Source organism: Pleurodeles waltl, chromosome 1_2 (assembly GCF_031143425.1).
Source record: "Pleurodeles waltl isolate 20211129_DDA chromosome 1_2, aPleWal1.hap1.20221129, whole genome shotgun sequence".
Taxonomy (NCBI): domain Eukaryota; kingdom Metazoa; phylum Chordata; class Amphibia; order Caudata; family Salamandridae; genus Pleurodeles; species Pleurodeles waltl.
In genome coordinates this window covers 778,806,240-778,821,720 of record NC_090437.1, presented here as the reverse complement: position 1 = coordinate 778,821,720, position 15,481 = coordinate 778,806,240, and positions in this window count along the sequence as shown.

Genomic DNA, 15,481 nt, shown 5'->3' with positions numbered 1-15,481 from the left:
GGTTCAAGGCCAGCTCCAGGCACCAAGACAGTCCTTCCAAGTATAGGCGCAGTCTAGCACAGTGCACACCTGGTCATAGCAGCCGGCAGTTGTCTAAGACTCCTTCCCCAGGTCCAGTGGTAAACTCAAGAGTGGGTCTGGAAGTCCTATTTTCATACCTTGTGGAAGGTGGGAGAAGCTTCTAGAAAGGTTCTTTGAAGTGCAAGGAATTCCCTGACTCTCCTGCCCTGGCTCTAAGCTGGCTGAAGGGACAATACAGGGTTGCTAGGCCCCTTGTGTGAAGGCAGAGCAAAGGTTTCCTGGGGTCAGTCAGCTTGCTGTCTACCAGGTGTTGGCGCAGCTCTATAAAACAGGTATTGAGCATGTGCTTTCCCAGAATCAGATTGGACAGCCCACCAAACCATTCACCTTGCTGCCCCTCACACAGGTCTACAGTGCCTTGCTGGAATAATTTAAGTAGTCCAAGCAGGACTGGGTTGGGAGTTTTCGGCTATCCCTGAACCTCTGACAGTACTTCTCAGGAGTTAGCCCAAATTTGGTAAGAAGAATATACTTCATGGGGGCATAATTGATCTGGTCTTCTATCTGGGCATGCACCTCCACAAGCTAACCCCTCCTAATACTTCTCTGGGATCTTGGGTATTCTCAGAGGCCACTGTGAACATTTCTACTTTCTGACTTAGCTGCCCAAATGGATGTCGAAACGGAAGTCAAAAATCTCCAGCAGGACGAAGCAGAGGGCTGTAGCTGGAGACAGTTCCAGGAAGTCGTATACCCCTTTGGCAAAGGACTGATGAAACAGATTTTCTGCTGTGGAAAAGAATGTAGCAGCAGAAGCCACACAGTCAATCTGACCGGTGATGCACCTCGTGCGGATAGGCGAGCAGCTTGGTTACGATCTCGTCCTGGTTCTCAGAACAGTTTTTGGCCAAAATGCCTAATTTTAGAAAATTGGCCATGTAGGCAACTTTGGCACCACAACTAAGGGTCTACGACTGATGGGATACCTCTTGGGGGTTCAGGATTCACTAAGGTTTGGTCCAGGTGACGATTCAAGATGGTGGGAGCCTTTTATGTCCCTGTGGCTCTGAACAGAAGACCAACATATGAGCCCTTGGAGTCACTTCTGGTAGATCTGGGTGCAGATGAAGATGCACGGTTCAACAGCAGGGCTGGCCTCTGAGGGATAATGGCAGGCTCCAGGCAGCAAGATAGTCCTTCTAGGTAGAAGAGCAGTCTGGCTGAGCACACAGCACGTCACAGCAGCAGGCAGTCATCTAAGAGTGCTTCCGCAGTTCCAGTAGTGACCTGAAGAGTGGATCTGAAGGTCCTATTTTTAACCCTTGTGCCCTTTTTTTGCAAGGTGGGAGAAACTTCTGGAAAAGGTCTTTAAAGGCTATTGAAGTTTATGACTCTCCTGCTCTGGCTCCAAGCTGGCTGCAGTGACAATACAGGGTCATTAGGCCCCTTGTGTGAAGGCAAAGGACAGGATATTCAGTTGTATGCAGGGCTGTGCTCAGCTCTGCACCCACCCATCCTGCCAGCAGATAGCCCATTGAGGCACACCTAATTCCTCTGTTGTGGGACTAAGAGGAATTTACAAGGTTTAACTGTCAGATGCAACCAGTCATGTGACCCAAGACAAGTTGTAGGCACCAAAGGGCTAAGGGTAGGAAACGGCCAACTTTCTAAAAATATTGTATACAACAGGGCAACCCAATATTCCCCTAAGGAATTGGGTAATATGATGTAAAAGACAAATGTGCCTCTGGAGGAATTATTTGTATTCCAATTGGTATTATTATCTAATGGTCATAATAAGGATCCAATTGCAAACCATCAGGAAATTGTACATGTAATAAATTAGCAGTGTAACGTTATAAGCAGAAACAATATCTTTTATATGTACCAAAATACATCAATATTACAACATAATTTTTTCAGACGAATAATTAAAATATGCAGTAGCATATCTATACAATCACACTACCACCCCCATTAATCCCTATATGGGTATAATCAAGGGAGCAGAAGAAGTGTCCTGTCCTTCTGACCATCCAGGTAGAAAACTACACAGTCCTGAATATTTTGAATGTTCAAAAAGGACTGAAAGGATTCAAACCTCATCGGAAATTGATCTCAAGATCGAGCCTGCAACAGTGATTCATTTGTGCGTGTGGAGTCAAAGTTTTTGACCTGTTAGAACAAGTTCGTCTGAGTGCTGGCCAGATATATATGGTAGCTTTGAGCCTGATATTGAGATACATTTTTGATAAGGTTTGGTTCCTTTTTGACAGAGTCTTGAGGATGGTCTTGTGGACCTTTTGGCCAAGAGAGACCGAAACGTCAACAGTGTCCTTTCTGACAGAACTTTTACATATGTTGTTTCAGTCCTTCTTGAACATTTGAAATGCAAGGATGAAGAATGTTTAGGATTGTGTATTTTTCTGCAGGTATGGTCAGGAGGACAGGGCCCTTTTTCTGCTCCTTGGATTGTATCCATATTGGGATTAAGGGGGGTGCTAGTGCAAATATATCGATATGCTACTGTATATTTTGATTGTTTGCCCCCAAAAATGTATGATGTAATATTTTGGTACATATAAAACTTTTTTTTTGCTTATAACATACGCTACCAATTTATTACATCTACATTTTCCTGATGGTTTGCTGTTAGATCCTTATGTTGACCATTAGATAATACTAAATGGAATACCTACAATTCCTTTAGGGACACGTTTGTTTTTTACAACTTTCTAAAAGTGACATTTTCAAAATTGTAATGAAAAATATGACTTTACCATTAAAGAGGGTTAATCATTACAATTTCATAGGTTTAAGGCTTGGCAAAAGGATTTAAATGCCCAGCCGAGTTGGTAGTTTAAAACTGCATTCAGGCAGCAATGGGCAGCAGTAAGAGGACTCAGGGACTTAGTCCTTGGTCGTGAAATAAGTAAAAAAAGAAAATATAAGGGTGCAGGGTAGGGATATGTTGCCCCCACCCAGGCCCCAAAGGGAAGACCTAGAGGCAATTCCCCCCCTTCCCTCACCCCTGGGGCCACAGAGAAGAAAAAACAATCAGCAAATTTTGCTGTTATCCTGCAGGACTCCCACATGATCACAGCAAAAAAAAAAAAAAAAAACTCACAGGCTACTGCCATTTTATTACACTTATATGGGGAGGTGGCATTAGTAGGGCCCCTCTCCCCAGCCCATTTAGGGCCAAAGGGAGCCCCATCCCTCAAGGCTGTGTATATTTGAGGGGAGGGCCATGAGACCTCCCTCCCTAACCTGTTTTTGACCCTGAGGACCCTACTCCACAGGGCCAATCTAGTTATTAAAGGGAGTGGAGAGCGTCCCTCCACTAATGTGGGCAGGGAAATAGAACAGCTGATTTATGCTTCTCTTTCCGGGTGGGAGCAATGTCTGCTTCCGGCAGCATGCAGGGAGCCGGCTGGGACTGTGTGGGCCCTGGGGTTCCCCGGTGACCCCTAATGTGTGCACAGTGGGTGCCCCAGGTGGGCACCGGGCCACCCACCTATTTGAAATGTAGGCCCCAAGAGATAGGTTCCTTGGGGACATAATAGGCTCTGGGATGGGGGCACTGTGGACCCCATCCACTCTAAGAAAGCTATGGCCCTGAAGGTTGGGGTCCCTAGTGCCTAATGAGACTTGGATGGGGGAAATGCAGCCCCATTCCCCTTTAAAGTAAAGATGTCCAGGGGAATGGGGTCCCCAGGGCTTACTGAGGCTTAGGGAGGGGGCCACATGGCCCCCTTTAAAACAAATCTAGACTGAGAGATGGGGTCCCCAGGGCCTAATAAGGGTTGAGGAGGGGTGTCAAATGGACCTCCTCCCCTTCTAAAGTAAAATAGACAGACCTTTGGGGGATGTGGCCCCTGGGGCCTAATAAGGTCAGGGAAGGGCCCATGTGGCTCCCTTCTCCATTTCAATAAGGCAGCGGTCGCGGGGAATGGGGTCGATGGGCCCCATGAAGGCTCGAGGAGGGAGGTTGCAGGGCCCCCTTTCCACTTTTATTTACATTTCAGCCATGGTTTTGAGGGGTCTAATTAGGCTCAGGGATGGGAGCAATGGACCCTCCTACCTTTGTTAATTACTCGGCTGCAGGGGATGGTGTTCCTTGTGCATAATAAAGCTCAGAGGGGAGGAGCATGCCCTCTTTCTCTTAAAAAAAATGTATTCACAACAGATGGGGTCCCTGGGGCCTAAAAAGGCTTGGGGAGGGGGTCTGCATGCCCCTTCCCCTTTTAATTTGCTTTGGCCCCAGGTGATGAGGTTCCCAGGGCCTGATAAGGCTTGATGAGGGGCACTGTGCAGCTCCCTTCCCTTTAAAAAAATAAATGGTTCCAGGGTATGGCATCCCCGGGGCCTATGAAGGCTCGGGGGCCACATTGACTCCTTCCCCTTTTTTATTAGTTGGGCCCCAGGGGATGGGGCCTCCAGAGCCTAACAAGGCTCAAGGAGGGGGGCTGCACGTCCCCTCCCCTTAGCTTTTGGCCCTGGGGATGAGGTGCCAGGGGCCCAAAAAGGCTTAATGAGGAGAGGCTGCGTGGCACCCCCTACCATTTTTATTGCATTTGGATCAGAGAGGGGTCTGCATGGCCCCTCCTCTTAATATGTATGTTTTGGCCCCAGTAAAAGCAGTTCATGGGGCTTGATAGCCAACCCTTTGCTGCGGGCCCAAAGGCTGTGCACAGTGTGTGGTGGCAGCCTGCTAAATTTAGAACGCAGGGTCTGGCAGCAGCCTAAGTCCTGTGACAAACCCCCACTACGCACAGCCAGAGGCTCTGCGCAGAGTGGGGCTGGCTGCCTGTGGGGAGTTGGAAGCAAAGCCTGGCTGCAACACAGGCCCTGCGGTTAACCCCACACCTTGCATGACAAAAGGCCATGTGCAGTGTGAGGTGGCTGCCTCTGGGTGGCTTAGATATGGTTCACTCATGTCCTCTCCTTTTGACGCAGCGCAGCACAGTAAGATTCCTTGCGGCACTGCCCTGTGCCAAAACCTCACAAATGAGGCCCTTTGTTCTTATTTCTAGGAGTGGCAAATTGGAGCAGATGACAGGCCCTGACATTTTATTTTTGACAGTTTTACATAGCGGAGAGCAAAAACAGTGTTTAGAACTCTGTTTTTCTTTGTGCTATTTCATTAACATTCCAAAACTTCAATGTTCATTGTTTGTCACCATACACACCAATAGACCCAAATAAAGTAGAATGCCTCTGCTTCAATATAAGTCAGTGGGAAAATACATTATCCCGAATGCTTGACTTACTCTTTTTGAAGTTATGCTTTAGTCGCTAGATAGCATTACCATTTCAAAGGTTAATCTTCTCCTTTGCTATTGCTCTAATTGTAGACATCAAAGCCTACAAGTCTTTTTTTTAATGAGAAGGTCATCAGATAGCTTCACATCAACAAGGGATATCAAGCTCATAGTTGCCAACTTTCTGTGACTAAAGGAAATAGGATTTTGAACTACCAATTTGCATCCTGGAATAATTATTGCATGGCTTTAGACACTATGATGTTCATGACATGCAAAAAATCATATCACGTGATACTGAACCGGATGAGTGTGGCTTTCGACTGCGATGGCATTGTGGAAAATCACTTATAGGGTGACTTTTAAAGACTGTCTTCAAGTCTTTCACTACTTATTTTCACCAACATATGTAGGAAGTGAGGTGTTAGTAACTAAAGTATCTGATGTATGGCATGCAAGATACAACATGGCATTCAGAGAAGTATTAATAATTCTCTTCTTGCTCAGGGAGGTGCATCGCTCCTGCAGCTTCTCCAAAAGAAGTTGGATGACTAAAAAAAAACCTGCCAGATGCACTTTTGCAGAAAAAGTATTAAACTACCTGTTGTTAATTTGGTTGCTGTTTGAGGGGTTTAAACCCTTCTCAAGCAACAACCACAATTACTGTCAGGATGAAACACAAGCAAATCCCAAATTAACCTGTGCTTAACCCTCTGTCCGGCTTAACTCAGAGGCAATGTATAAAGTATTTATGCAGAACTTAAAATGTATGCAGCACTTCAAACAGTAATAAAGTGAAGATACACCACAAGACAAATTCCACACCAATTTAGAAACATAGAGTCAAACTTAATACATTATTTGTAACCAAAAGTACAAAAATCCAACCAGTAGAGCTGGAGATGTGCAATTTTAAAGAGTTCAGGTACGTTAATCATCTAAAAGCACAATGTGCCACTTGCGGTTATCTGGTCATGCGAGACTGGGTGAAAGTCATAAGTTCAGGCCAACTGTGATGGAGTGTGGGCTGGATGCAGGTTAGTTCAGCTGAAATAGTTACCTTCTGAAGTCCAGCTCAAAAAATTCAATTCATGGTGGAAGGTGCCGCGAGGAACTGGGAGAATGCCATGGATGGTCGTTGATGTAGTGTGAAGAACAAGCAAGGCATCACAGATAATCATCTCTGTAGCACGAAGAACCTGTCGGGCACCATGGACGGTCATTGCTGGAGGTTCGTGTTGGTGGTCACCACAGATTGACGGTGCTGTAGCTCGAAGTGCAGATCTCGCAGTGCTGGCTGTCACTGGCGGCGTAAAGAATTGGGTTCACTAGAGCTTCACGTTGGCAGGTAACAAAATCTCAGCATGAACAGGCCAGTTCACAGTCCCGAAAAACCAGGATGGGCTGACCATATTTTAGGGGGCACCTTAGATATTGTGAACCGGGGTCTTCAAGAGATAATAAAATTACGTCAGACCAATTAAGGTATCCCTTTATTCATGATTGTTTGGGTAAGGATAACAATTCTATTGAGAAGAAAGTGGGGTGTGTGGGATATAATGGTCCTACAATCCAATTGGTGGAGTCGGGTGCAGAACGGGATGTCGAGTAGGTTTGCAGATGGCATGACACCCTTGATGACTATGCGACTATAGGGGCATGCCTCCCCCAAGTAGCAATATAGGATTCCTTAACAAGGAGTCAAGCCTGAATACAGCAATCAGTAGGTGAGTAATATCTTACCATGCATGCGTGAATGCGTTGCATGCGTTTGAATGTTGTAAAATAAGTTCTAGGGCAGTGTGCTTGTCCAGATGAAAGCCCTGGACCCAATAGACCATCTTCAATAGGGCTGAAACATGTTGACCAGCAATCTCTTGGGGGCCTCAGTTCACAGTATCTAAAGTGTACCCTGAAATATGGTCAAGCCCATCCTAGTTTTTAAGAACCTGGGTGAGACCCAATGATGAAGCATGCCACTACTAGAGTGGCTTAGGCTCTAAGATAAAAAACAAGCCATTTTCTATGGGCAGGCTGACTATCCGAGGATAAAAAAAACGTTGTTGATTCCGAGGTAGTGTATAAATTTGTGTGATTGGTAATTTAACTAGAGTATGGTCTTAATCACCCTTCTCGGAAGGGGGGTAGTTGTTGGCAGACTAAAGGGTTATTACTACAGATGAGCACTGCATGAAGGCATCATGGATATAATGGGCCTAGATATTTTACCGGCTCTGTTATCCTTCACATTCTCTTGGATAGTGCCTCTAGAAAGGCCATCAAATGAATATTCAAGAGAACTCTTCTTTTTGGCTCCTAGAGACAGCCCAAGGATGAAAGGCCACGTGATGCATGACGTGTTCAGTCAGCCTCAAAAGCTGAGGATGTGGCTCACCCTAAATCTATAATTTAAATTGTTACACAGATTAAGTGGAACTGAGGTATCATCTAGCCTGTCAATCAACTAGGGTTAATTCCATGACGAAGACACTAAAGACACAATGTGCCTGAGGACTGATCCCCCCAGTAAACCATGCAAGTGGCATGCATTATGATATGCCATTTTTGAGTCTCATATACAGACTGGGTTTAGCAGTCTGTTGTCAAAATACCTCTTGTGGACCATAACAAAATCTAAATGGTTAGCCAGCATGTTGTTTATCAATGGCATTCTTTGCACCCTCATTTGTTTGTTTCATATTTGATGTCTTTCCTTCCTCATCTGGTGTCCCTCCCATGGAGCACAGCTTCTTTACCATCATTTGGAATGGATGACTTGTATCATTTAGCTGCTCACATTCAAGCATACATTTGTTTTTGTTTTATTGATGTCTGTCTTCCATTGGCCCCCTACTTGATTTTTATTAATTAATTTCCTTTTTAAACCCTCCACCTCAATCTCTTTCATTGCTCCCCAATCCACTTCATATTATTCCCCTACATTGACTTTTTTTCCCACCTGCTCTTGTATTGCTCCCCCACCCATTCAATTCCAATTTAAAAAAAATAAAAATCTGGAGCCCATTAGCTGCCATTTGCAGTTTTTTTCAATTAAATTTACAGCATCAGGAAAACATTGGCAAAGCCAAAAGATGGAAACGGCTAGACCTTTTGGCTTTGCAATACTTGTTTTAATTTTACGTTTAACTACACATAGGGGCATACTTACGAGGAGCTTGTGCCACTGCTGTTTCATGTTTTTTGTCACAGTGGCAGAGCATTCAGTGATCCATATCTACAAAGGGATGCATTTAGGAAAATGTGTCACTTTTCTCTCCTGTGCATCATTTTTTACCTGCGCTACAATCGGCTGCATCAGGTTACGTTAATTATATTCAAAGTAGGCATTCCCTCTTTAAATCCCACGCAAAACTGACGCATCCATTTTTACAAGTTTTTAGCAAAGTGACGCATCATTGGCTAATGTCCAAAATGCGTAAAGATTCCTGCACCTATTTAACCCACGCATAAAAAGGACGCAGTGGCCTTTCAATAGGGATCCGACCAGCTGAAGTCACTCAATACACTGGAATATGTCTGTATTTCACTTTCTGTCTACTAGTAGTGGGTCTACACATGTGCCAATCATGTCGTATGACCCCTTGACCAAGCTGGTATGATAGCACCTATGATTTCATCAGCCACTGCAGGAAGGCTGTGGAAAGTTGTGTATTGTTTCCAAGGGACAGGCCAGGATTGTCACTTATCCATGGAGAAAGGTGTCACCAAGTCCATGTCTGCGTACTCCAAAAGGAAAGCAGGTGAGTACACACATAGGGTAGGTAATATATGTATTTCTATTTCACATTCCAACATATACTTGTATTCACTTACATAACACTGTCACTCACTATGTCACACATACTCAGGTCTCTACATACACATAAATACACTATGCCCACTGTCATGGGACACAGACATACTGCATGCATACCCTCTTACATACAGGATCGATGTAAAAGTGTAGGAGGTCATATTCCACCATTTGCGAGCCTTTTACATTGGTCCTAACACATTAGGCTACTTGCATTGTTTCAAACTGACGCAGCACCTCTAATTTTTGACAGATCACTGAAGCAGCATTAGTTGTGAGGCCAGCCTCAGTGTTGCACCACTTTTAGGACTGTATTTATACTTTTTTTGCACCGCATTTGCGTAATTTTTTTACGCAAAAGCGGCACAAATGTACAAAATACGATTATATTTTGTACGTTTGCACCGCTTTTGGGTCAAACAATGACGCAAATGCGGCACAAAAAAGGTATAAATATGGGCCTTAGTGCGGAATTGTTGCAGCAAAGTTCCCACAGGTGCACTAGAATTTCTGATGCACCTTGGGTGCTTGCACCATAGTGTTTCGTATTGTAAATATGGTGCATCCATGTTATCGTAACCGATTCCTGCTCATCATAAACAATTTTGACACATCGCTGCTGCAACGCAGCAATGCCTCATTTCTTGTGAATATGGCCCAGAATATATTGTATGCCTACAACATTTCCATCACTCCTGCACTATGCAGTTAATTCCCAACTTAAATGAAATAAATTTAGGTGGGAGATTGATTTCAGTCCAATGCAGCCTGGTCATGCTGCTTTGGTGGGACTACAACTATAAGGAGAGCTATGATTGACTGTCATACTTCATACATTAAGGACTTTTCTCCTCATCTGGAAGGGCGCGTATCACATTTTACATGGGAAATTTCATTTGATTATTTTAATACATTGTCCCAGCCACAATCCACATAGCCACAGTATTTTTGCACCTCAACTCTCTCCCTATTCTGCATCTGAGATTTCAATTTCTTCATCTACTTCTCCTGCCTTACTGAATCACAACGGCCTCAATTATGCTGCTTTAGAGTTTGTTTTTTAAGGAGCATAACCTGGCTCTGCCATTATGTTTCCTAAAACGTGAGAAGAAGGGGCGGTTATTTTCCTTTTTGTAAAGTGTAAAATGAATTTTTAACATAGTGCGCTGAAAAACATTAGTAAAATGACTTAGAGGGTGTATCAAGGTCAGGTGCTGAAGACTTCAGAAGACTGAAGTGTTAATTATAATTGATATGCAGCTTTGCTTTTTAAATGAGAGTTTTTGTCATGATGTCATCACACCTGGAAAAACTATGATTTACCAGAGCGGACCTTTTGAGGTACAGACCTCATGCTTTCTATGTGGCTTTATGCCACCACAACTCTCTTGAACAGAATCTTATAATGAAGTTCTGTTTGCTTACCCTTCTCCAATATTCCTTTAGTATTAGATTGGTTTAGGAGCTAGATTCAATGGTTATGCAAGAAAACGTCATTTTAGAATCCAGCCAAAACATACTTATCCTGATTTTCAGCATTGAAGTCTTGGGGGGTCATTACGACCCTGGCAGCCGGCGGTATGTTGGCGGTAACACCGCCAACAGGCTGGCGGTGTTCCGCCAGCAATTATGACCGTGGCGGAATTGCCACGGCCATACCGCCGGCCCCTCCATTTTCCCGCCAGGATTCCGCCTGGCGGTCATAATCCCCAGGGCAGCGGGGCAAGCACCGCTGCCCTGGGGATTATGAGTCCCCGACCTCCGGCCTGTCCATGGCGGTACACCCCGCCATGGAAAGGCCGGCGGTAAGGGGACTTGGGGAGCCCCTGGGGGCCCCTGCACTGCCCATGCACTTGGCATGGGCAGTGCAGGGGCCCCCATGCATAGCCCCGTCGCGCATTTCACTGCCCGAATTTCGGGTAGTGAAATGCGCGACGGGTGCTACTGCACCCGCTGCACATCAGCATTGCCGCCGGCTCTCTTACGAGCCGGCTGCAATGTTGATGTGACATTTCTGCTGGGCCAGCGGACGGTAACACTGTTACCGTCCGCTGGCCCAGCGGAAATGTCATAATAGGGAGACAGAAATACCGCCGGCAATGGTGGTATTCTGTCTCCCGCGGCCTCGGCGTTCTTTTGAAAAGACCGCCGAGGTCGTAATGACCCCCTTGGTATTTTATATGTTGCTTTGGTTTAGTATTGCGTGACACCTTTATTGTCCATTGGTGATTTTGTATATCTACTCTATGGCTTTGAGACCGACCTATGTAACTTTGGCTTAGAGTCTGTAATAAAGCCCTTAGAAACTTTAATTTGGACTATTGTGTTGCACTGTAATTGATTTTAATGATTTGGTAAAATTATCTCTTCACCCCTCAGGGCCGAGAAGAAAAGATTCATTGGATCCCAGGTGAAAAGATAGGGCCCCAGGCTCCACCATTTTGAATTGTCAATGGATTTGGGCAGGAATTGCAGTTTACAGCCTGGGCCTTTTAAAAAGTGAGTGGAAAGGAGGTTTAAGTGGTAGGTGGCAGGATTGCAGCAAAAGCGGTAGCCTACCACCACAATTGGTAGGGTTGGCAAGTATGCAAGCTGCACATCTTGGATAATCATTTAACAACCCGATGCATTCTGAGTGTTATAGTATTTGTTGACCTAAATAAACCCAAAGTTTTATAATATAATGGTTTGCTGTAGTAAATTTTTGTGGAAATATGCTTTGTTCTGGCAGCATGGTGTCATTAGGAAACCTTTTTATGGATAAAACACTGCAATTTTAATAATGATTTATATATGCAAAAAACAAACCAAAGGTTAACACATCTACATCAATCCATTTGCTTTCCTGCTACCTTAAATATGTTATCCCTGTTGCCCTCTCAATTGATATGTTTACGTTTGCACAACTGACTAACGTAATCTGTTACTGTGATGAAAATGTCTGTTGTAGCGTGTAGTGGAAAAGCTCAATAATGTTCTTTGAGCTGCATTCTGTGCTTGTTCGGTATATGGAACTCTTCATTATGAGCATGTTATACACATGGCTACGACCACAGCGTTTTCTAGCAGAAAAAAACAAGATATATGGGGAATCAAAGAAAATTGTTGCATCTTTTTATCCCCAAGTACCTTAATTAGGGGCCTCATGACATACTAAGCCGTGATACACTCCTCTCAATGTTTGCATCCAGGCATTCGCCGGCAGTGATCAAAACTACAGATCTAGAATCAGTATATTTCTCACTAACTCGAAATGAAGCGAGAAAACCCATAAGGAGGTAACCCTTAGGAACTGTTTTTCAGCAGCGCAGCACTCTCATCAATTATGGAACACAAAAATCACTTTCAGGAATGGGGAACTCAATAACTATATAATATAGAGTATAACTATCCATCTTCACTGCGTAGACAGAATTATACATTTGAGACTCATGAAAAAAGGTGACAAATCAACAACCACACATGCAAAACAAATTGTACAAATCCGACATAAGTGATATCTCCAATGCACAAAACCTAAAAAAAAAAGAAGTGGGGGGACTTACCAAGTTAGGCAGTATGCTAGTTGCATCATGGTGCATTGCATCAGACATCACAGCTTGTGACATAGCAAGTGGCATCATAGGAAATGACATCACAGGAAGTGGGATAACAACCCATGACCTCACAGCAAGTTACGTCACAAGAAGTGGCATCAGATCCTAAGACCGCCTTCATATGTTTAGCAGATGTATCATGAGTAAATTTGAGCACATTATGAGATTTAGCAAATTAGATTTTGCGTCAGTTGTGTGCCAAAGAAGTGACGCAAACCTAACACAAAAACTGGACCTCAATTCATACATTTATTTTGTAAAAATTCTTCCACAAAGAAATTGGCAACAAGAAGAAACATGGCAGCAAATTTTTTCTGTTTAATTGGTTGCAAAGTTCGCATTTAAAAATATCTCAAGGGGGTAAGGCACCTGCAGCATGGAACTTTGTGTGCCCAGTAAATCTCAGAGAATAATAATAATATTGGTGAGATAATACTGGAGGTTAACACATTTTCTGGAGCGATCTGTGTTTTGTCTAGCCCCAGTTTTGAATCAAAGTAGCATAGAGGGTTAACGTGTCTCCTGCAAAGCACATCATGTAACATAGAGATGAAAGATTTTGATTTTATGAAATGGGTAAGTGGGCTACTGCTCTTAACACAGAAATGTATTTGTTACTTGTAGCTTATATACTGTAATCCTTCTAATAGACCACAGTGAGCTATGAAGGGCATGTGACTCCAACACCTTATAACCCTCTATCTTTTGTTACACACTCTATGCATTGATTTACACACTTATGACTGGTTGTCAATGTATAATGTGTACGTGTGACGTAAAGCACTCAGACACACTGCATTGGGATGAATAGTATAATAGCAATAAAACAAAATTGTGGTATTTAAATTGGTATTTGTGTAAATATTAGGACAGATCCACACATCTAACTTTCTTACAGTGAATCCATGTCTCTTATGTACAGGGACTAATCAAAGTCAAAAGTGTGCCTCCCTTAAATACCTGTACTGAGGGGCATATTTATACTTTCTTTGCGCTGAATTAGCGTCATTTTTTTAACGTAAATTCAGAGCAAACTTAACTCCATATTTATATCTAGACCCGTTTATCGTCAAAATATTGGAGTTAGTCATTTTTTGGATACGTGAAACCACCTTGCGTCAATGAGAGGCAAGGTAGGCGTTCCTGTCCAAAAAATTATTCAAAGGCCCTAGCATCTTATTTATCCTCCAGTGCAAAAAAGGTGCATGGGGGGAGGCGGGCCTAAATAATGGTGCTAAGCCTGCTTAGCACCATTATTTAACACCTGGGTCGGGGCAGGCATTAGGGGACCTGTGCACCCATTTCCGTGGTCAAACATCATGGAAAGAGCCCACAGGTGCCCACCCCAAGCCCCAGGAACACTCCACCCACACCAGATGGATACCAGAGGATGGAGGACCCCATCCCAGGTAAATAGGGTAAGTAGAGGTAAGTATTTTGAATTTTTTTTAAAGTGCCATTGGGGCCTGAAATGGGCCCCCTGCATGGCACTGGATGCAATGACCATGCCCAGGGGACCCCTGTCTGCTGTACTGGCCATTTGGGTGGTGGGCATGACTCCTGTCTTTTATAAGACAGGAGTCACGTGGTATGGATGGTTTTGTGTCAGGAAATGACGGTAGGGTGGTTAAAGGCATTTTTTTGCCTCTAACTAGCCTAGCATCATTTTTTGGTGAAAAACCCCCTTCCCCATACCCCCACCCACCTAACGTCATTTTCCCCAGACGCTAGCCCACCCTTTGCACCGGATTGCGGGATTCCATACATTTGGCACCCAGCTGGCGCTCTGGAATGACGCAAGCCAGTGCTATACTTTTTGATGCAAAATTGTGGTTGATCATTTATTATAACTATGGGTCTGAGGGCCTTTGTTTTCTCTCAACTGCATTTGCATCTAGACTTGAGGCTCAAGATAGCTCCCAGCCAAGGACACTCCAACAAAAGGAGGCCGAATGGCCCCTTAAACTTGGCCTTTGTTTTAGGACCAGCTGGAAATTAAAATAACAAAGCCATCTGCCCGTTGCTGGCACTGCTGAATGCAGAAAAAGTGCAGGCACTGCGGAATGTGTCTCGGTGTCTGAAAATTACTTATAGACAAGTTCAGCATATTTTAGTGGGACCCAACTTTTTGGCAGGGTAGACGGAGTCCATCCTGTGAAATTAGTTGGTGGACGCCATATGCCCGTGTTTACTCCCGACTTGTACCCTTGATATCTCAATCCTTTACCAGAGAAAAGGAAGAAGGGCCTGTACACTGCAAACGGAATTAGCAGTTTATGCAGAGTCTTGTAGTACCGGATTTGGGATGGTTCCCTGCTCTATCTGAAAAATCAAAAAATAAATAGCAAGCACAGAACAAACATAGAATAAGTAAAAGTAACTTTGCAAACATATTGACATTATTCTCTTGAAAAATAGCAGTGACTACAAAACTGGGAAAAAATGATAGAGCTTCAAAACTTCGTAAACTCGTAACATAATCTGTCTACCAGAACCTTGGCTAAGAGCTGAATTAGTTTAAAAAAAACACTGCATCTCATGGAACAAACCATCTGTCAAGCTATTAGATGTGCAGAGCTCAGACTTTAAGTTCCCCCGGGTGCTTACACGCAAAATGCAAAACGTATATCAAGGAGTTTTCTGTACTCGTGGGATTTTAGAACTACAGAATGAATTTTAGATACTGCACCCCACCCCCACTCCAACAAATGATTTGTTTTAATGTGGTTTTGTTTTTTAGCAATGACTATGGCAGTTTTCTTCGACCTCTCATGATCTTTGCGCGC